We start from the raw sequence: 24431 nt of genomic DNA on the forward strand, positions 1-24431 counted from the left end.
GTCCATGTAGGTACTCCATCTCCCCGACAGGCAGGAGCTACGATGAGGGAAGAAGCCCTTCCATCAACAAAGTGCTGTCTACCTCAGTATAACTATGTCACTCAGGGATTATCGCATTAGCGATGTAGTTATTGTGACATAAGTTTGGAGTGTAGGTCAGGGCTCAGCTGATCCCTTCCCTCCCCATTTCTGACACCTGGAGTTCATGCATCTAGTAGGAGAGAGTAGGGTCTGTGATCACCTATGCGTTTTTGGCCAGCTCATATACCCAGGCCTGGGGTGGGGGAGATTCCTAGTACTCTCTCCCTTCCCCCTATAGGGGATTTTCTTTTTGTGGGCACCGGTCCCTTTTCAAAGCACTGGTTTCTAGGGTTTCCTGCACTTGGACATTCCTATTAAACTCATTGCTTCCTCAACTATGGTGTTTGCTTTTTATCCCCTGGGGTGTCCCCATATAACTGGTCTTTAAATTAAAGAGGACTTGGTGGCTGTATATCCTGTTTTTAGAGGTAGGTTTAATAATATTCTTAAAATGCTGAGGAACAATAGTAATTCAATCAAAAATAAACCTCTGGGTTAAATACCTTAACATGGGACAGAGCAAATCCAATATGAGCCATTCTTCATTTTAGAAATATAAAATTTAAACAAGGGAGATTAGTTTACAGTAATCTAGAATGCTTCGCCTTAACAAAATGCTGATACTCCAGATGTTAGTCAGCAGACAGTGATTCAACCCCTAGATTAGCAATATGAAAAATGTGTTCTTCTCCAGGAGTGAAGACTCCAGCTTTGGTATCTGTTTAAATTTATGAGTATATTCCAAAGGCAGCCCAGGGTTATGTTAGTGCAGATGATCAGTGGGAAGCAATTTTAGCTTGCTTCTCAGGGAGAAGAAGAGAGGCAATATACAGTTGAGGCCAGGTTTTCACTGCCTTCACTAGTGCATGTGCAAAATTGTGCAGGTGTGAGACTGGGGGCTTGGCTACAGTTGCGAGTTACAGCGCAATAAAGGTGCCCCAGGTGCCCTAGCTCACTCCCCATCCACCCTGGCAAGGCACGTAGAGCGCTCTGACTCCGCGGCTACTCCGCTGGTACTCCACCTCAGCAAGTGGAATAACGTTTGATGCGCCCCCGCTGGAGCGCCACGGCGTCAGTGTGGACAAGGTGTTGCATTACTGCGCTCTGATCAGCCTCTGGAAACGTCCCATAATCCCCTTAAGTCAAGTGGCCACTCTTGTCATTGTTTTTAATCACTATAGGAATGCAGATATGCCCTTTGAAAGCTCCGTTTTTGACAGCCAGGAACGCTGTGTATAAGAGAGGGAAGCGGGGGGGGGAGAAGAGGGATCTGTTGCTATCTGAACTTACAAGACAGCATGCTGACATGCTCTCAGCCCCCCAAAAACCCACTCTCTCTCCCCCCACATACACACAACACACTCCCTGTCACACTCCACCCCACCCCACCCCCATTTGAAAAGCATGTTGCAGTCACTTGCATGCTGGGATAGCTGTCCATAATACACCACTCCCAATGCCACTGCAAGTGCCGCAAATGTGGCCGCGCCAGTGTGCAAGCAGCTGTCAGTGTGGATAGACTGTAGCGCTTTCCCTACTGCGCTCTCCGACGGCGTGTTTAATTCATAGCGCTCTACATCTGCAAGTGTAGCCACGCCCTGACCCTGTATTTTGCAGAGGCAAATACAACAAGTGATGGCCGAGAGGTAGAGGAGTTGACTCATTCTTCATAGACACAGGAGGCCACTCCTGGTTAGGCATTATAGTTTTGACAAACAGTGGGGCTAGGAGATAGACTTAGAGCACTAGAAACAGCGATCAGTGGATAGGTGGAGAACCATGCAGTCACTTGAGGGGACTGATCTTATGAGACATCTAGATAAACTTCTAATTCAGTAGAGTACCGGGGAGGATCCCTTGGCCTTTCATTAAATGCACAGAGGAAAATTATTTTTTTTATTAGTGGCTGGCTGGGACATGAGGCCACATGGGAGATTTCCCAGTATTCTGTGGGCTGGTATCACCCTGGAAAGAAACTCCTAAAGGCACGTTCTTCCATAATTGCCCATTATGGGATGGCTTCTTCCTTCCTGGGACACATTAATGAATACAGCAAGCATGCACTCTAGCTCTACATAAAAGCATCGCACAAATTATGCATATGGTAGGAAACTGGCAAAATGACCGATTTAGCTTGTAAAAATACTATTCATATTTTACTGACCATTGACACTTCTTGGTTCATCCTCTTGCTTCTAAAGTAAGTCTTAAGTGTTTGCAGTAGGGGATAGTGGACTGAAATGCTGCATGAAATTTTATTTTTATTTTAAAAGACCAAGAGGTTATTTTTGGTTTTCTTTGCCAATATAACCTTCCCCTTAACTTTTCATGATATGAAGCTGGCTGCTTGTTCTCTCATATTTCTTTGACTTTCTAAATTGATGTTTATTCTTCCATTGTGTCATGTGGAATAAAGAAATACTTCACTTTCCCTAAATATCCCCTAGTATTTGGCTGTACAATTAGATTAAAGTATATAATGCAATGATTTCAAACACAAGGGTGATTGGAGTGTTCTCAAGGATGAATCTGGCCCCAATTTTTTCTGTTTCCTTAAGTAGAATTTTTAATTAAGTTATATAACACTAGGTACTGATTCTAAAGGCTGTTCTTGAAAGTCAAAGAATTATGAATGCTTAGGGTATATGGCAGTGACCTGCTCTTCATTAAATAAAAATAGAGACTGGAAACTTAGATGTCTTCAAATCTTTCCTTTTGTCATGGCTAGGTTGTGAGCAGCCAAACCTAATGATCAGAGCCAGAATCAACAGTGAGGACACCAGGAGATCAGAACCACAAGTCAGTAACCAGAGTCAGGCTGGGTCAGGATACCAGGGGATCAGAGGCAGGAGACAAACTGGAGCTCAGACTTACAAGTCAAAGGTTAAGAGCAAAGCCAGTCAAGATGCTAAGAAGTAAAGGAGCAGGCACAAGGTACACTGTTCTGTACAGGGTGGATCCCAGTTGTTCAGACAGCTTCCTGGCCCTACTGCTGTCTTAAATAGGGCTAGCAGGCCAATGGGGTATCAGGGAAAGAGCATCAAACTGGGTCTGGGCTTCAGGGGTCACGGGTCAGCAATTCTTAACAGGCTGCTTCCCTGGACCCAGGTTCAAGGCCTGTAGGTCTTGACACCTTTACATTGGACAAAAGGGAGAAAATAGACTGTGGTATCTGATTCTATCCAGCACTGATGCTTCTAGATGGAGTTTGATAATTCCATTGCAAGTCTTCTTCCTCACAAGAAGCAAACCACAGAACAGGAGAAGAGAATGAAGATATTTTGGTAAGTGAGAAACTCTAGAGAAATAAATGAATAAGGGACAGTCTAGGGAAAAAAATAATAGAATATCAGAACCATAAACAGATAGAAGTGTTTTGGGGGAGTTTTTATGTAACAAATCATTCTGGACAATCTTGATCATTTTTACAGTTAAGTGGTGATGAGCATACAGTCATGGAATACAACTGGCTTTTAATAAAGCTTTAGATCCGCTTTCTCACAAAATCTTATTGAAGAAACAAATTCACATTGTGAACACTGGCACATGGATTGAAAACTGGCTGAAGAATTACAAAGGATTATGGTAGATGGCTAATGGATCCAGATACTGGGAAGTGCCCCATGTGGTGCCTCAGTAGTTGATCTTATTTGGTATCTTTATTAATGACCTAGAATAGTATTATTGGTGGAGGTGCAGGGTGGGAAATAATCTGAAACATAAAACAGGATAGCTGGCCCCTGAGTCTGCAAAGGAGAATGAATCAACCCAGATCCACCAGTGAGTAGCTAATTACCTAAGTGGCTGTGCAGAAGTTAATTGGGTAAGGAACACCTGGGCCCAATAGCGGCTCATAGGGGTTCAATCAGGAAGCCTCAAAACACAAAGACCATGCTCTTGAGGAAAGACTTTTCATCTAAGCTGATTAATGAGGTCACCAGAAAAAGGGGACCTTGAAAAGGTGCTCCTGGAGAGAGCACATTCCAAAAGGGCTGCTAGTGGCAAAGTGCTAGGAAGGCCCAGTGTCTGCAAAAGGACCTTACTAGAAGGCAGCAAGAGGTTCACATAGCGGGGGGAGCAATACACAGTTCTAGGGAAGACCTGCAGCAGTTTGATTTCTGCAGGAGCTCAGTATCTAGAGAAGGATCTCTTCCCCAGGAGATGGCAGAAGGACTGATTCCATAAGAGCATCCCTGATCAGGAGGGTCTTGTTGGTGAACAGCCTGGACAGAGGAGTCTCTTGAATGGAGGGGGGGGGGGAATATTATCACCCCCCCACCCTAGGACACTGCAGGTGAAGACTTTCTTAAATAAACTAGACCCTGAAAGGGTACTATTGGCTATATATAATCCTCACTGAACTTACTAATGTCCAATAAAGGGATACTGAGGTAGGGACACACCTGTTGCTCCACACTGAGCTGCTAGTAGGTATGTGGGACAATGTTAGTGTTGATGAAAAGGGGGGCTTTAGATGGGGAGCACCCATGCTATTACACATGGATATGCAGTATGAAGGAGCTGCTTGTCAAGCAGTAATGTCCAAACAGTAGATGATGTGCTGAGGGGGCGTAGATACTAGTTGGTCTTTCAATGTGGCGGGGAATAATTTTTCAGCTCCTCTGGGAAAATTGCTGGAAAAGTCAGAGAAGCCCATTGCAAAGGCAGATGAAGACTGGGAAGAGCTGTGTTCTAACAGGAGAGCCCAGCCCAGGGAAATTAAGGACACACCAATAGAAGTGACCATATCAGACTTACTGCCCTCAAGTTCTCTTCAAAGCTTCTCAGATGAGTACTTGTGTGCTTGTTTTCTTCCCAACCCTTCTTCCATTCGTAATCCAGCAAAGCCAGGTTAATCACATGTCTCCAGTTTGTAGATGAAATTCACCTCCTGTGCAGATGGCCAGCACAAGTGTGCACCTCTGAAATTGCACTTAAGGTCTGTTTTGAGGGTTTGTGCTTGTTCTCTGTGCAGGGTGAACTTCATCATCTGTGATTATATGAGAGGCAATTGGGGGTGGAAGTAGGGAAAAGGAGAAACCGGATGACTAACATTTAGCAAGCTAATCCAAGTAACTTTTAATATGTCTGTTAAAAGTAAAGTTTTAAAATAGAATGCCCCCCTTTCTTTTTTCAATTTGTCCTTATTTTTTTAAACATCATTTTCAAAAGTGTTTTTCCATTATTTATCTTTTTTTAAAAAATGTACACTCTGGCATCTTCTGAAAGGAATATTTTATATTCTTCTAGAAACATCTGTAGTTAATATAACCCAAAACTTAGTAGTTTAAAGAGTGAATTAAAAGAGCAGACAAAATGAAATTAAAAACCTAGCATGCAGCATTAAGCTTTTTATTTAGCAACTTCATAACAAAGGCCTTTGCTGCTCTTACGGAGTTCATAAGAAATAACAGGGAAATGCAATAATATCGTACAGGAGTAAGTACAAAGAGAATGCTCGGTTATCTTTCAAGCTTCGACTACCTCTTCTAACCTGGGAACAATTACAGTACAAAGTCTCCAGACTGAACAACAGGGTGTGTGTGTGTGTCTCTCTCTCTCTCTACATATATAACATGTAGTCTGTAGACCCCGAAGAAAGAAAGAATTTCTCTGTTAAAGGGAAACCAATTATATGACCTTTATATTGCGAAGATCTATCTGGAGAATTTTAATCACCCAGACAGCATGAATGATTCAAGTCAACTCTTCTTACAGTCATTCCAATGTGTAAGCAATTTTATTCTCACCCCAAACTGGCTAAGAAGGTACCTTGAGAGAAGCAGTGATGCTTACACTTAGAATACGATAACTTACATTAATATTTTTTTTCTTTCTTATCCTGTATTAATGTAGTGGCAGGGAAAAACTTAAGGAAAAGCTAAGGTTTGGAATATATGTAGCATGGTCTCCAGTGTTTAAAAAATGGCCACTACTGATGATTTTACCCATTCTGCCAGCCAAATTGTGCTTTGTTACACCAGATCAAGTTTATTGACCACATTAACCAATCAGTATTGATACTGCTTTAGACTGTGGATTCAAAAGAGGGATTACAAGAGCAGACAGAGCTGAATGGTGCATTTTGAAATTCAGATGCCTTTTCCCTTGTGTTCTGTGAGGTTTTCTGGAAAGGAACTGAAACAAAAGGTTCTAGGGTCATCTGTTAGTGAGGATACATCATAATGTCTTTGTTTTAAATGGCAAAGGAATTTAGCTTTTCTGCAATATTTGGAGGGGGAAAACAATAAGAGAAGCAAAATAAGGTAGGTGAGACATTGAAACGTGAGGGTTTGGAGAAGAGAAATGAGTGGCTATAAGTAGGGAAGGAATTAGAGGGAACGAATCAGAAGCAGAAGTTTATATAACAAGTGTGCTAGCTCTACACTTATGCAACCCAACACTTCTAACTGTATTTAATCACCCCCCCTCAATATGGGAGGAAAGTATTCACATCTTGATTTTTTCATAGCGTTTAAGGCTAGAAGGGATCATTAGATCATCTAGTCTGACTCTCTCTATATCTCACCATTACATTTCACTCAATCAGCACTTTATGGAGCCTGATAACTTGTGTGTGGCTAAAACAGACCTTCCAGAAAGGCACCCAGTCTTGATCTGAAGATGCAATCCACCACTTCTCTCGGAGTTTGTTCCAATGGTTAATCACCCCCGCTATTCAAAATTTGTGCCTAATTTCTAATTTGAATGTGTATGACTTCAACTTCTAGCCATTGGTTCTTCTTCTGCCTTTCTCTGCTAGATTAAATTGCCCTTATTACCTAGTATTTTCTCCTCCATGATGGCACTTAAGAACATAAGTACTTCTATACTTTAATCAAGTGACCTTTCTGTCTTTTTTCTGATAAGCTAAACAGCTAGTGCTCTTTAAGTCTCTCACTATAAGGCACTTTCTCCAGCCCTCAAAGAACTTTTGTGGCTCTTTTCTGCACCCTTTCTGCTTTTAAGGAATATTTTCCCTTGTCTTTGTCAGAGTTTTAGATCTGTGTTGCCCAATCAACTGAAAGTGGGACTAAGAACCAGGAGCCGATGAGTTTTACTAGTGACTTGATTAGCTAGATCTTAGTGGAAGAGGGGACCTAGATTGATTCCAGAATGGAAAAGAGGGTGATATTATCCAAAATGATGAGAACCATTGGTCTAAATTTAATCCAAATTGACAGGCAATGCTTATTAAATACACAGTGCCTGATTCTTCTTTCATTAAGGGCAGCTCCAAATCAATGCCGTTACACTGGTGTAAGATGGGCTTAACTGAGAAGAAAGTCAGGATCACCACTTTTTTTTCTGGCTGTATATGTCCTCCATAGCCCTTAAAAATAAGTTCCCCCCATGCTGAAAGCTAAGATATGAAGTGTAACATCTCACTACATGGTGCACAGGAACATGTGATTGATGCAAGCAGATGCAAGGGGACTTGACATCTTACATACGTCCGTGAATTTGGAAAAGATGTCTGTATTACCAATTTTTTTTCTGCTACAGTGTTCCATGTCTCATGAAGAGACACTGTATATGTCATATTTCTACCAGACATTTTTGGTGTGTTCTCAGATATGAAAATATCATAAATAAGGTAACCTCTAATTGCCAGAACTCCAATTGTGCATAGATTAATACCATTTCCATACGGCAGTGTCACGTATAATAATCTCTTCTTGTTAGCACAGCAGAAATTATTAGAAAACAGTATCCCCATTTTACCAGCCATGTTACACACTAAAAATAGACTATTCACTCACTTTAGGAGCATTTTTCTCATAACATTAAATAGCAAATGTTAATTTCAGGTTTTGAGCCGGGATTAATGTGGAAACTCAGTTTCTAAAATATCACTCTGACTCTTGTCACTTATAGTTTAGACAGAGCGTGTATCAAATATTTGGGACCCAGTAGCATTTTGGAATGGAAGAAGACTAGTATGCCTAGTAACATAGGGGGGGAGGTCTCACCTTACCCATTTGGACAGCATCATAATGCTCTCAGGAACAGTATGACGCTTCAGTTAGTAAACACCCCTCACCTTCTTTGTTCCCTCCACCTGTAATCCGCCAGCAGACCTCTCAATAGGGTCCCAGTGATGAGAATGGGGCTAAGGTATGTATTATTTATAATGTGGTAGGGTCTACAGGCGTCAGCCAGGTCAGGGACATGCTGAGCTCTAAAATTGGTGTTTTTTTCTTTATAATTGCTTTGCATCAAATTTTGAAATTTAAAATGTTTTGAACGGTGCTACTGACTAGAATATATTACTATGATCTCTGGGCCAGATCCCTTTTCTTTGGTTATTTGGGTCACTGTGAGGTGTGAAAAGACCAGTGAAAATCAGGGAAACTAATGCTCACTCTGTCTATCCTGAGCTAGTCGGCTCTGTTATATAAATATAAATTGGCAATAACCAAAGCCCAAGACTCATGAAGTTATCCATAGAAAGGATTATATGGGGCTTGGCATTCCCAGAAGCTGAGAATGGGCAACAGGGGATGGATCACTTGATGATTAACTGTTCCGTTCCTTCTCTCTGAAGCACCTGGCACTGGCCACTGTTGGAAGACAGGATACTAGGTTAGATAGACGTTTAGTCTGACCCAGGATGGCCGTTCTTATGTTCTTACTAGTGCAAAACTTTCACATTAAAATCTCAAAACAGTCAATACTTCCACCTAAATGTTAGTTTCATTTCAAACCCAAATCTTGGGATAGACTTGCTGAAATATTTCAGCAATGTGCATTGGCTTTGATTGGAAATCATGTGCAAACTGGCGAGCTTGCATAGTTTCGACCTAAAACCAGGCAAAAACTCAGCAGTTATGGACAAAATTCTGTATTCAGACTTCTTCTTTCATATGCCTGGTGTAGAGCAGCAACTACGATTTCACCTGAAGTTGATTGAGCCAAATGGCTACATCAGGAGTAGCAGAATTTATTGCAGAAATGCCTCCTTCATAATTATAAATTGGGCAGTAGGTGGTGATATTTAGATGGTCTGTCATGGGGAGCCAGACTCGCACGCCGGGGAGTCCTTGATTTTTCCATTTGTGCATTAGATGTCCACATCTACCATGGTTGGTTCACATTCGGTTCAGAGTTAACCAAGATGACTGTGGAAGGTCACACCCAGGAACCTTCTGCATGGGATCTGGCACAAGGTACTTTAAAAATAAGTCTTATTTAGCTCAATCTGCTTTCCAAGCCTCCTTCTGAATGTAGACTGATTGCATGAGGCTAAGCGAATGTTCCCAGAAAGTCTTGTGGACTTAAGATGCTGGGGGTGGGGGGGGGTGGATGAGGGTGAGGGGATGTTGTCAAATCTTGGTGGCTAGAAAGACATCTATTTTCCTGGATTTGCTGAGCTTCGCGGAGTGTTGCGGCAGTTTGGCGTATCAGTGTGGCAGCAATGTTAAACAGAACAGGTAGCCATGGTGTTGGAGTCGACTTAAGGATTCTAATGATGCACCACTTCACTGTATTCACCTGGGTGTCAAAAAGGGCGTGTGGCTGCATCTGCTCCATACTGGTGCACAATATTCATCTACTGAGTATACAAGTGCTATTGAAGATGTTCGCAACACTGATGCCAATGCACCCCAGGGTGTAGCTGCTAGTTTCTGGATTATGTTGGCTCTCGTTTTTATCTTTGCAGCTACCTTCTCAAGGTGATCATGGAAGATGAGAGTGTGAATGAGTTTAATTCTGAGGGATGTTGGGGTGTAGTCATGTTGCACATTTTTACCACAGAAAGCTACTTTCCATGTGTTTTTGGCACTCCAGTTATCAAGATGAAATGAATTTACAATTTACTATTGTTTTTCGGGGTTTGGTTTGAGGCATTTCCGGAAGTATTGTTCCATAGATCAGAGGTCCTCAGTTAATGCTTTCTCAGTGTCATAGAGGTTTGGTGCTTGGATTGTCCTGTCAGGATCATCTGCATATCCAAATGTTCATGATTGTATTCAAACTGAAACTGTTGGAGTGCAAAGAGATGTAAACCAGAATGATAATCAGAATCACACTCACTCCTGTGTACTGAGCTCAGGCTATCTTGCACACTTTGAATGGAAAGTTTACATAGACTTTAGGCCAGAGGGAATTATTATAATCCTCTAGTCTGGCCTCGTGCATAACACAGGCCATAGAATTTCACTGCATGATTCCTTCATCAAGCCCATACATTTATGTTGAGCTAGGGATATACCTGCAGCAAGGGAGATTTAGGTTAGATATTAGGAAAATCTTTCTAACTATATAGTTACTAACTGGAATAGGTTACCAAGGGAGGTGGTGGACTCCCTGTCCTTGGAGGTTTTGAAGAGCAGGTTAAACAAACTCCTATCAGGGATGGTCTAGGTATACTTGGGAGTGTGGCCTCAGAGGTCACCTTCAACCCTACACTTCTGATTCTAAGACTCCAAACTTGACTTACAGGCTTCAAGTGATGGAGAATCCACCATATCCCTAGGTAAGTTGTTCCAATCGTTAATTAGGTGCAATTTTTTAGCAGTGCTGCTTATTCCTAGTCTGAATTTGTCTAGCTTCAACTTCTAGCCATTGGATCTTGTTATGCCTTTGTTTGGTAAGTTAAAGAGCTCTCTACCGTAAGAAATCTACTCTCAGTGTAGGCACTTATAGGCTGTGATCAGGTCACATGTTAACCTCCTCTTGGATAAACTTAAATAGATTGAGCTGCTTTGCTTTCTCTTGGTTGGTTTTCCAGGCCTGGAATCCTTCTTGTAGCTGGACCCTTTCCAATTTGACAACAATTGCGTGGGTTGTGGTTGCAAACACTGTTATTTCAGCTCTGGTGAAATTAAAATGACTTCTCACTCTTTCAGATTTAACATAGTCTCAGTTTTCAGTCTGAAACATTTACAGACTGGAGAAATACTTACCCTGAGTATTACATTCTGCTTAGACCAAACCAGGAAAGTGCCAACAACGGCAGTATGTAAGTGGCAGCTTTCACTTTTGTTTGAGAGGACACTATGTGATGTATTTCCTTGGACGGTATGTCATGACATACATGCTACATTCAGACCACACAAGAGAAATAAAACAAAGTTAAAAATAGCACTAAGATTGTAGTGTTTGAAAATGGAACCAAACCTTTGTCAGAACTCAAAGAAAACTGAGAAAACAGTAAAAAGGCTGAAACACTCCCAAATCTCTATTTTTATAGCACTAATTTAAAAAATGATTCCGTCTAAAAGGAAACTTGGAAATGTCTTTTACAGAGAAGAATCATGCATATGGGGAGAGAGCTTCTATGGAATAAATTTGGTTGCTTGCTGAGACTCCCTAATTACGTTCTTTGGAAATTAGTGAAGAAAGATATTTATGTTCCAGCTCCTAGTAGTATTGTACTCTTACTCAGACAACAGAATCTGGGCCCTCTCCTGCTTTCATTGGATAATGAGATTGAATCTTTGGGCCCCGTTCCAGCTACTCCGATAACCAAAGAAAGCGGCTCAAAAGAGGCAAGTGAGGATTCTTCCTGACAAGGGAAACATCTTAGGTGATGGAGCTCGCTACACCAACTCTCCATTGTGCTGTCCCTCCTCCTCTCCATGTAAGGGGCACATAGGAACAGAAAAGAGGAGCTGGTGCACACCTTGGCTGACACAGTGGCTGGCTGCAGATAGGCTAAAGAGCAGGTTTTCTCCCTTCAGGCCACACCCAGTATAAATTTTGTGCAGCTGAAGATTGAATCCAAGGAACAGGAGCTCCGCTAGCTTTTTTGCCGCCCTAGGCGGCGGAAGTTCCCGCCCCCGAAATACCGATGATGACCGGGGCGGCTGAAGATCCGGCCACTGCGGTCTCCGTCCCCCAAATGTTAGTGCCCTAGGTGACCACCTAGGTCGCCTAATGGGTTGCGCCGGCCCTGCCAAGGAATTTTGTGATTGATCTCTATAGGAGCAGGATTGGGCCCTCTACCCATTCCAGATAAGCATAGGCATCCAGAATGAAATACTAATTTTTACTGTGTTGGATTTATATCAATATACTGGTGGATGTGCATCACTTATTTAACTAATCCATTTAAAACAGCATGCCCTCTATACTTAGATATCTCAGCACTGGTGATTCTCAGCATGAAGTATGCTGAAGGCTGGGTAACTAAACACTTCTTGCAGTTGCATTCTTAATTAATTATAACTGGAGTTTATGTAATTTTTTATTTGATCCAAAACATTAAGGGTAATTTTTTAAAAGAATATTTGAAATTCCCAAACTAATAGGGTTCCTTCAGGTCATACAGATGAACACAGCTGGCCTTGGTTCAGCCTGTATTACCCATGGCGTCATTACAGAATTCTCTACATGGATCTACAGTTACAATGTGAGTTGAGTTAATTTATGTCTGTCATTTCACCTGCATAATGATCATTTATAGCAACAAAATACACCATTTCCCCCCTTCCCTTGACACCCAAAAAGGATCCCAGGACTACAATCTGTAACACGCTTAGGATGGCACTAGAACTACTCACATGCATAAAGTTAAGAACGTGCTTATGTGTTGGCAAGATTTGGGCCACAATCACCCAGTATTCTCTCCCTTTTTTTTCATTATATATTTCACTTGAACAGCAAAATGACTTGCCTTAATCTTTGCCATGAGTTGTTATGTTAACTGCCTCTGCTCCAGTTTTCCTGGTTTTGTGGCAGCCATAGGCCTGATCATGCAAATATTTCTATCCAAGAGGGACACTCATCACCGCGGTAGCTGACTGCATGTACTTACTACTGGGCATAGTCCCACTGACGTCAGTAGGACACCAGAAGTGTGGCAACACATTGACTTTTATAGGGAAAGTTACTTATCATTATCTGTACACGGTCAGAACACAAACAAATTACTGATTCCATTTTTAAAAAACCCACTCTCATTAGCAGTACTTCTAAAACTAAATCTGTCAGCCTAGTCTGAATCCAGACAGGGGAGAGCATTAGCATCTGTATCTAATGGGAAAGTACTGCATTAAAACAAAACTGTCATTAAGATATAGGAAGCCAGTTTTGCCAACAAAGACACCTCTTACTGCTGCTGGGCAAAGTTTTAGTGATCTGTTTTGAGTCTGAAATGGTAGAGCTCCATTGTGGACTTTTTACTAACTCAGTCAGAACTTTTCTGTGAAGTATCCCATTTATTTAGGCATGAGAACTTTAAGCTTTTATACTAGACAAGAAAAGACTTCTTCATTAGTCTCTTGACCCCTAGTAAATACTGTTTTAAATCTGCAGTCTTTAGGCTGTGGCTTCCCTAGCAAACACAGATCACCTTCTGCTCTCAATCTACATGCTATTGCTGAATGCATTTCCTATTAGCCTGAGTCACAAATGTAGCCAACCACCAATTACATAATAATTAGCCATTTAACTAAAGTTTTGACAGCCTTATAACCCCAGTAAATTCCTTGCTAATATTACTGGATTACTAAACAAATTCCATGTCCTTTATATTAAATAGGTACAAATAGTTTGTACTCAAATTACAGGCAAACAGAGAATGGGTCAAATTTATTTTGGATGTAACTCTACCTTAATTGGTGCAAATTTAGTAAATACCCTAATTTTCAGGTAATAGATTAAAAGCTTCTTAATAGACACAGGCTGAGATTTTCAAAAGTACCTCCCTCCCTTAGGTGCTTTTGAGAGTCCCAGGTGTCATATGCAGTGTTGATAACAAATACTCCATACCCTATCTGGAATTTCAGAGTTAAAAGACCAACACAATTATGCTGCTTACACTTTTCAACATAAAAGGAGGTGGTATAAGAAAGGATGCTAACATGATCCTCTTTATAAGGAGGATCTTCAGAAGATTGGCTGGCAGTTTATAAGTTGTAAGTTCATGATGAGGAATCATGTAGAGAACTGACTAACCAGGTTGACACACTTTTAGCAGCTGTCAAACCACTTCCATCATTGTTCCTGCTGTCAGTGTACATATTAATGAATCTGCCTGGTCCACATTTTTGGAGCAAAGCTATCTAGTAATGTGAAATGTACAGTTCCAGTTGCGAGATGAGGAGTTTCTTTAAATAATGCTTAGTACTTTGGTAAGCACTTTTACAAAGGAGAATAATTATCATGGTCCCATTGGCAGATGAAGAAATTGAGTCACAGAAAGATTAAGTGATTGGCCAAGTTCACACAGCAAGTCAATGTCAGAAGTAAAACTCAGGGCTTTTATTTCCTAGCCCTTTGTTCTGAGCCAGACTGTCTCATGTAGTGTAGTAGTAGGTGTGTCAGTCCCAGGATATTAGAGAGACAAGGTAGTTGAGTTAAGAAGAGCTCTGTGTGGCTTGAGAGCTTCTCTCTCATCAATAGAAGTTGGTCCAATAAAAAATATTACCTCACCTACCTTGTGTCTCTCATACTGTCTCATGTCTGTTGTGAAAGAAAATAGGTAGGAAGGGGAAAAGGAGAAAGTGGGTGGCTGAGTGAGAAACTTAGGGGACAGAGGCTTCTTACCACTAAAATCCTGCATCTGACCCTGATATAACTCAGTGATACTAAATTTGAGCATGGGATTCAGTCTCTGCAGGATCAAGACCTGTAGCATTTTCTACTTTATTTCTAGAACCACAACCAAAGTCCCTATCCCCTAATGACCAAAATTATAAACATGCACTTTTAAACCTTTATTTGCATCACTGATGTGCGGTATCTGGCAACTAAAATAAAGAGAGCGACAAACCAAATGCCCAGCAAAGATCGGGCTGTAACAATGAGACTGCTCCACTAGAAGATGATTAAGCAGATGATAAAACGTGTGTATTTCGTATGGGGACAAGCTCCTTCACGATCATATACTTGAAAAATCAAACCTGCAGAAGCTGGACAACTAAGGGGCCATTTGAAACTCTTGAACTGATATTAAAACTCTTCTGGAGCTAGTACTGAAGAAATCACACCACAAAGGGATAGATCACACAAAGGGGACTCAGGCTGAATGTAGCAATACCAAACTTTTGGTACCATGTTACCCAGTGGATTCCTCACCCCGAATTAGGTGCTCAGGCTTCTTATACACTACAGGAGGGAGAGTTAGGCATCTAAGGGCTTGTCTACACAAATAATTTGCTTGCAGTAAGCTGAAGTCCAAATCTATGACCCCATGCTAGCCTGCTGCGTACTAAGTGTCTGTGTAAATTCTGCTGCAGCACACTAAAAAAAATTCCAGATTGTCCTTTAATCTACCCTGTTTCAATATGGGATTATTAAAAGATACCAGAGTCCACCCCAGACACTTAGTGCATAAAAGCTAGGTCTGTGAGTTCAATCCTTGAGGGGACCACTTAGGGATCTGGGGTAAAAATCAATACTTGGTCCTGCTAGTGAAGGCAGAGGGCTGGACTCAATGACCTTTCAGGGTCCCTTCCAGTTCTATGAGATAGGTATATCTCCATATATTATTTTTTATATTAAAATTGTGCAAACAAGCCCAAAGAATGGGATTCACAGAAGCCGGCAAGCTGAGCAGGGAGCTGCTTAAAATAGCCAGTAGAAAATAATGAGGGGCAGAGTTAAGTGCCTGCCTCCAAACCCTCTCCTGGAGTTAGACACCTAAGCCAGGTCAGCCCTTTCTATAATAATAAAAAAAAAATTGTGGTGGTAGTGTCACCACATATCCTAGTGGTTAGAACACTCATGGAGGATGTGGAGAAACCCAGGTTCAACTCTTCTCTCTACCTAACCAGAGCAGTGACTTGGACCTTGGGCATGGGTCTCCCTCAGCTCTACTGTTAAAGCTGTTCTACATTGTATAAAATACTTTAATATTTATTGGGACAGAATGAGAGTCAGAATGACCAGTGGTTAGGATACTCACCTAGGAGACCAATTCCAGTGTAATGAATATTTAAATATTTGTTCCTAAGGAGAACAGGTGAGAGTGGGAACCTTATGCTAGAATACCCCATTGCTAGCCTGGTGGTTAGGGCCTTCACTTAGTCTATGGAAGACCTGGGTTCAAATCTATGCCCTGAATCAAGCAAAAAGTAGAGCTGGATTGTGTGTCCTACATGCAACTTGAGTGCTCTAACCCCTGAGATACTGGATATAAAGGGGGGAGGGGCTCTTCTGAGTTAGGTGGTTTAGAACATGCCAACCAGCTAAAATGTAGGTACCTACAGGGCCACTGGTGCAAATTTAGGTAGCAGCAGAGTAGGGATTTTGAAGATGTAATTTTTGGACCTAGGAACCTAATATGACACTCAGACACCTAAGTCCCTTTGCAGATCTAGTCCAAGGTGCATTGTTTCAATTCAAACCTAATTTAGGAGACAGTAGGTATAAGATATCTAAGCCAACGTTGTTGTGCTAGTGAGGCTTCCATTGTGACACTACAACTTGTAAAAGCAATCCAGAAAGTCTAGAAGTTTGGTTTGGATAAATATTGCAAATGCTGGCCTGGATCATCTTTTCCCATGGAAAAATCCAAAGGATGAGTGCTACGGGAAGAGCTCTCTGCATGGCTCCCCTTGTGGAGTTCCTCCCATGGTGTTCTGCGTTGACATTGTGGAGGCTGGGTTGCCCTGTCAGAAAAAGCTACAAGGCACATCTATAAACTTTAGCCCAGGATACAGCAATTGCTTCTGCTAATTAGCTGGAAATCTGGCTTATTCAACCACTTGTAGATCTTCCCGAGCCTGGGGAATCCCTGTGATCGACATCTGCATGATGAATGTGCCCATAGAGACAGGAGGCCAGGGCCTGGGCAGGCATAGTGCTTGAGCCAAGATAAGGGAAGCCACAAATAATGACTTTGTGGCACCCTCTTTTAACGGCTTTACCACACATTCAGTGCAGTTGAGAATCTAGGCCTAAAATCCAACTGGACATGAATAATGTGTACACATTTGTAAAAATACTGTAAACACTGTTTCATTAGGCTTTTCAAAAGTAAACCTTTATAAATTAGGACTGAGAATTCTGCACAACATTTACAATGAGTGGACTTTACATTCCATGTAGGGTTGTAAATTGGATTATTAAACCTTGCAAATCAGACTCTTCAGTGCTGATCTCTTCACAGTCACAGTTGTAGAGAGCAGTGGGGATATGTTCATTCAAGACCAGGCATATGACTTGAAGCGATAGCATATTGGATCCTCCCATGCACACATGCTATTTTTTAGCATTATTGTGTTTTTACCCAAATTGGCCCATGGCATTTTGTGTTTTTACCCAAATTGGCCCATGATTGAAGTTTTGAAAAGTATGAGCATTATTTAGCATGGTAAAAAACAAACTCCAATAATCTACTCAGAAACGGCAAGGTTTTTCACTGCTCTACAGCCAAAATGCTTCTGAAATAATGTAGTCAAACTTTACTAATTCTGGGTCACTGAGAACGAAAATGATGCTTAAAATTGTTGATTGCCTCTAGTTTTCATGATATGCTATTGGATCAGTATATACGACCCTTGACTTGGGAATGGCGGAGGATAAGTAAGTTATAGAGGGAAGGGATCTCAATTTAAACCAGAAATGACTAAAATACATCTTTGACTGGATCTATGAATAAATCTATGACTGGGTTTGGACAGTACTTGCTTTTTAGGCAAAACAATGAATGATGCAATCTGAAACTGGTATTGTGTCATACATGATATGAATTGCATCATGTTATTCCTAGAAGTCATGGATGATGCAATCATAACGAAGCTTACATCACTCTGCTGAACAAATTGCCCTAGATCAGCTCTAGAAATCATACAGTGTCATGCTCTATTATTTGTCAGTGTTTGATTTTGCAAATGGACACATTTCTGTTTAGCCAAAGTGAGCAGAGATGCCTCGTACTTGTGTGAACAGTGCAGATAACTTCTACTATGTTTGTGGTGAAGTGACTTTTGCATCACAAAAGTGCAGTATAACCATTATGGTTAAGAAAGCCTATCACCTTTATTTTGGCTGCAAAATTGGAAATCAGGACAAGAGGTGGGCCCCACACATATGCTGCAACACTTGTGCAACAAATCTTCGCCAGTGGTTGAACAGGAAAAGGAAATCTATGCCTTTTGCAGTGCCAATGATTTGGAGAGAGCCAACAGATCATACCAGCAATTGTTACTTCTGCATGGTGCCTCCAGTTGGGAAAGGTGTGTCAAAGAAGAAAAAGTGGACTGTGCATTATCCAAACATTCCATCAGCTATACGCCCAGTACCCCACGGAGAAGGACTGCCGGTTCCTGATGCACCAGAATCATTCTCACTTGAGTCAGACGAGGAAGAGGAAGAGGATGAAACTTCTGGTCCTGAACCATCAATGTCACAGGACCCACATTTTCTCCCATCCTCCTCCTCTGAACCACACCTCATAACACAAGGTGAACTGAATGACCTTGTCAGGGATTTGGAACTACCCAAGAGTAAGGCAGAGCTGTTGGGCTCCAGACTACAGCAGTGGAATCTCCTGGCAGGTGATGTTTGGGTTTCCATGTTCCATGACCATCAAAAGGATCTTGTCCCATTCTTCTTCATGGAAGGTGATCTTGTAGCCTGCAACAACATCAATGGTGTGATGGCAGCCCTCAACATCGTTCACGATCCAGATGACTGGAGACTGTTCATTGATTCATCGAAGACGAGTCTTAAAGCTGTTTTACTGCATAATGGCAGTCCAGTTGGTCATGCAGTCCATATGAAGGAAACCTATGACAACATGAAACAACTTTTGAGGCGCATAAACTATGACCAACATCAGTGGCAGCTTTGTGGCGATTTGAAAGTTGTTGCTCTCTTGCTTGGTCTGCAGACTGGATACACAAAGTACTGCTGTTTTCTCTGCGAATGGGATAGTCGTGCAAGAGATTCCCACTACATCAAGAAAGATTGGCCACTCCGACAGTCATTGGAGCCTGGGAGGAAAAGTGTTCAGCATCCACCACTTGTTGAATCAAGGAAGATTTTGTTACCACCCTTACACATCAAGCTGGGTCTGATGAAGACCTTGGTCAAGGCCATTGACAAAACACAAGCAGCTTTCAAGTACCTCCGTGGAAAATTTCCAAGGTTAAGTGAAGCTAAGATAAAGGAAGGTGTCTTTGTTGGTCCTCAGATTCATGAACTTCTTCAAGATGATGCATTTGACCATGCACTGCGTGGCAAGGAAAAGACGGCATGGAAAGCCTTCCAGTTAGTGGCAATACATTTTCTCGGAAACAACAAGGTAGACAACTACAGGTTGTTGGTGGAAAACCTCCTCAAGGCATACAAAAGCCTTGGTTGCAACATGTCACTAAAGATAAATTTTTTGCACTCTCATCTAGATTTTTTTCCACCAAACTGCGGAGCAGTGAGCGATGAGCACGGCGAGCGATTTCACCAGGACATTGCAACAATGGAGAAACGCTATCAGGGCAAATGGAGCCCATCAATGCTTGCAGACTATTGCTGGACAGTGACAAGAGATGCTCCATTTAATGAATACAAGAGACAAGCCAAGAAGCGCCGAGTAGACACTGAATAGGATTAAACTATGTACATAATAGTTTTTTGCCTTTTGTTTCATAATAAATTTTATTTATATAACCCTTTTGCTGATTTTTAAAGTGTTACATAAACAGGACAGGTGAAATATTATCATGTAAAGCAACCATAAACACATGAAAAGACCTAGGTTTACAATTTATGATTAAAACTCTACTATCTACACAATATACATAGACATAAAATGTAAAAACTTAAATATCTTAGAAACAGTAGCCAATCAGTTGTTTTAATTGTCGTATTTGAATTCTGCACATCAAAATACATAATAAATAGCACATTTTATCTCTGAAGCAGACGACTTCTCAAAAATTGTAGACCAGTGTTATTTTCCAGTATATTAAGGATTATCTGTGGAATTTGGCTAGTTGTGTGGAATTTAGTTAATCCTGCTTTGCTTCTTCAGTATGCTTCTGTTTTGAGCTACTAGTGCTTTCCAATACATTTTCAGCATTGCCTTATATGTATTTTTCATGCCTGTAACAGCCACAGACAAGCAGGCAGGGAGGAGTTTACACATGATTGGGTATAATAACAAGAAATATTTTTTGTGTTGCAATTCCAAGCTTGACCTCCTCAAATAAATCACTTATGAAATATGATTTTAGTATTGTCACCGAATTTTTCTAGTTTAAGGAAGATTAATGGTAAAGTGACTGCACTTTGTTCCATTAATCTGGCATGTATGATAGACTGTAATTAAAAATGAACTGAGGAGAAAACAGCTGTAAATGATCTGCCATATTTGATCCTAAGTTTAGTAGCAGATTTACCATCATAAAAGTGAAAATAAGACAGCTGTGATAGTCGTAAACTCTTAAGGGATATCACTTTTATCTTTGTGATATTGTCCCTCAGTTTGTTTAAAGCTTATTTAGGGCCCAATCCAGAATTTGGTGGGAGTTATGCAGGTGTAATAGCTACAGGAGAATAACTGGGACCATGTTACACATATTATACAAAGATGCATATTGTGAGAAGTAAAGCGATGTTTCTATATTGAATAAACATTATGGCTTATATTCACCCCCTCCAATGTCGGCCTCTGTCACTCACTTATTAAATTTTCAAACATGTACCTTCATGCTTTTCCCCATGTCCCTCATGCTTGGGAGGATCTCCCTGTAAACATTTGTGAAACTAGCTTGTTATCCTCCTTAAAAATCTGTTCTGTGGTGAGGCCTACAAAAACCGGACAACATTTAGACTGCTGGTGAGCTGACACCACTGCCTATCATGCTGACTGGTGTGGTCTCATTGTCCCTTTGTACTATCCCATCTGTCTTTATCATTCTGTTGTCTCTTATCTTATACTTAGATTGCAAGGTCCTTAGGGCGGGGACTTTTTGTTTTGAATTTGTACAGCACCTAGCGCAGTGGGGTCCTGGTCTATGACTAGGGTTCCTAGGCACTGCGATTATACAAACAATAATAATAACTCCATGAGTTTGACCTCATGGAGTTTTGCCAGCATTTTCTTCTCAAAGCAGAGGGATTTGTAGCATTAGGAGGGGGCAGAGGGTGTGGCTGAGAAACCCTGTGTAGAGTGCAGATCTGTGGGGATAGTCAAGTCCATCACTATGTATATCAAGGCCCTACTACTGGTCTCTGTGTCCCCCCACCCTTCAGGCAGCATCATTCAATGAAGTCACTTCTCTGCCAGTGTCTGGGGTCGCCCCCTGCAACGCTCTTCAGGGCTGTAGGTACACACGTGAATGGTCGGAGATATGTTTCCAACTTGCGCAAAATTCGAGTTACGCAAGATGTTCTGGAACGGAACGCTTGCGTAAGTCGGGGAGCATCTGTATATGTATTCCAATTTGGTGTGACTACACACCCAATGCTAGGTTCAGCTTACCATTAAAAATGTATCTTTAAAAGGGCTTACTTCACCTCCTATTCATGGATACTTTGAATAACTAATACTGACTTCCCGTGAACCATAGGGAGAGATGTAGAGAGATAGTCACTTACAGAGCCACTCTTTTTGTATTATTGAATGCCTTTCCCTTTTTCTCCTGGCTCAAATCTCTTCCCTTACGTTTGCAAATTGAAGACAAAGAGCATGAAAGCAGAAGAATGTTCTGTAGTCCCAAAATAGAAGTCATTGAGAATTCCATACATAGAGATCTTGCAAAAGAAAGCAGTCAAATAGTTGCAGCTGTAGTTTCAAAGGAAGAAACAGCTCTCTCAGTAGTTTAGTTCATTATAAGAACTCAGGAGAGAGAGTCAGTTCCCAAAGGTCATATCTGTATTAGTTTGTAAAACTGACCAATGCACACATGAACTGCCTTTAAAAAGCACCGATGTTCTTAGCTGTGATTTAAAATCCATGTATGGCAAATTCAGTGGCATTATGTGTATGGCAACTGCAGTAGTAACAACTGCATCAGCCACACTGTGCAGTTATAACATTACTGGTGGGGCATAGCTCCATTAGCCCCAAATTACCAGTGATCTCCATATTGTGTTGTCATCTTTTTTTAAATTTTTGAGTGTACTTATGGAGAGGAAAAGATTATGGCAGGCGTTACACTTCTATGTATATTTTTAACAGTACTAATCAGGCTAGAAAGAAGGTAATGAAAAATTTATTTTTGATCCGTAAGGTGTGTACAATAACAACTCTATTAAATTCCTTGATTAAGGGACTGCCTGCCCCTTTCACTAACTATAACCATATTACTGATTTAAGGCTTGACTCTATTCCCATCAAAATCAGTGGGAGTTGGATCAGACCTTATCTATACACAGTATGCATTCAACATAATATCCTTTACCAAACCCCAATGTCAAGTTAAAAATTGAAGAACTCATAATGGATTTCTGTGCCAACTAAGGTATTGTTATCTTACTTGCTTTCTCGGTATCTTTTGAATCTGCTTGTACCGAACGGTAGAACATAAGAGAATTCTAGTTAAGCAATAGGTTTAAAAAAAAGGCCAAGATTCAGAGAGAAATAAATAAATACTCAGAGGGCTTGCCCTATGCAATGAATAAAATGGGACAAGACACATTCCTTCTTCCGGTAAGGATTTCCTAAGGAATCAATAAGTGATTATATTATACACTTCCAAGGAATGTAAATAAGTTTTAAAAAGGATGTTTCAATACAGCAGTTGGAGATTTTGAATTTATCATTTATAGCCTGGTTATGTATACAATGGTGACTTTCTGGCATGATTATGACTTTCAAATGGATGTTTAGAAATTCAAAAAGAAGGACCTAATTTTAACCATAGATCTCAGTTACAATATACATCTAGTATCCTTGGAACCAGCAGACATCCCTCAACATTAATAAGTAATCAAAATATCTGGCTGCTTTGCACATTTCTCTGGAGTGGAAGAAGATGCATCTCCATCCTTGCCCTATTAGCTGGGAAAGAACCACTCAGTGAGTTCTGTTGGAAATTTGTCCAGAATGTGTGAATTAGAGATGGTGAATGGGTCTGAATATACTTATTTGGATTCCGAAATGGCATAATTTTTAATACAGAATCAAATCCATGAATCCTAGAAATGTAGGGCTGGAAGGGCCCTTGAGAGGTCACTAGACCAGTCCCCTGGTCTGAGATAGAACCAAATAAACCTAAGTCATACCCGATAGTTGTTTCTCTAACCCGTTCTTAAAAATCACTGATGGGATTTCACAACATCCCTTGGAAACCTGTTCCAGTGCTTAACTATACTCTGTGACAAAGTCAGACCTATCAGCTATAAGAGAGTGGGGAATGGCTGATATATAAGTCCTAGAATGGTGAAGGCCCTTTTACCTATGAACTGAAAAGAGGTTACCTCAGGTTAATTAGAGACACCTGAGTCCAATTAAGGGCTGTCAGTGACCTTTAAAAATCCCTCTTCTGTTGAGACAATGGGAGCTGTGAGAAGAAACAAATTGCAATAGGGTTAGGGCCACCATGGAGTAAAGGCTTTTAGGTGGAGGCTGTTCTCCTATAGGGGCAACATTGAGTTTACTTCTGTTTTTGGTGAGGACAGGTAACCAGAAGCCAGCATAATAAATCAATGCTTTGGTGGGAGTAAAGAGATTATTTCTTTTGTGTTGTGGGTTATTTTGCTTCAGAGAACTACTTGGGCTTACCCTGAGGCCTACCTTGTAAATAGTATAAATAAACCAAAGTTAATAATTAAAAACCTCCAGAGTAGAACTGATTTACTTCAACCCTCCCCCTCACCCCGCTACTAGAGGGAAAAACGGAGAGGCTGAGGTGGCAAGAAGAGGTGCCTTGCCACATCTTGTAGTCAGAAAGTTTTTTGATACCTAAAATAAATCTAACTTGCTGCAGATTAAACCAATTACTTCTTCTCCTGTCTTTAGTGGACATGGAAAACAGTGGATCACTGTCCTCTTTATAACAGACCTTAACATATTTGAACACTGTATCATGTCCCTCCTCAGTCTTCTTTTCTTTTTCTTTTCTCAAGACTAAACATGGAATAATACATCAGTCAGCTTAACTTCAGTTCCTGGAAAGACAATAGGGCAAAAAATTAACCAACTAGTTTTTAAGCATCTAGAAGATAAGGTGATAAGTAACAATCAAGATGGATTTGTCAAGAACTAATATCCTTTTTTGACAGGGTAACAAGCCATGTGGATAGGGGGGAAGCAGTAGATAGGATATCTCAACTTTAGTAAGGCTTTTGATACTATCTCACATGTCCTTCTCATAAACAAATTAGGGAAATATAGCCTAGATGGAACTACTATAAAGTGGGTGCACAACTGGTTGGAAGACCTACTCAGGGTAGTTATAGTGGTTTACAGTCAAACTGGAAGGTTATATTGAGTGAGATCCCACAGGGAT

The sequence above is a fragment of the Trachemys scripta genome, chromosome 7, assembly GCF_013100865.1.
Source record: "Trachemys scripta elegans isolate TJP31775 chromosome 7, CAS_Tse_1.0, whole genome shotgun sequence".
Classification (NCBI taxonomy): domain Eukaryota; kingdom Metazoa; phylum Chordata; order Testudines; family Emydidae; genus Trachemys; species Trachemys scripta.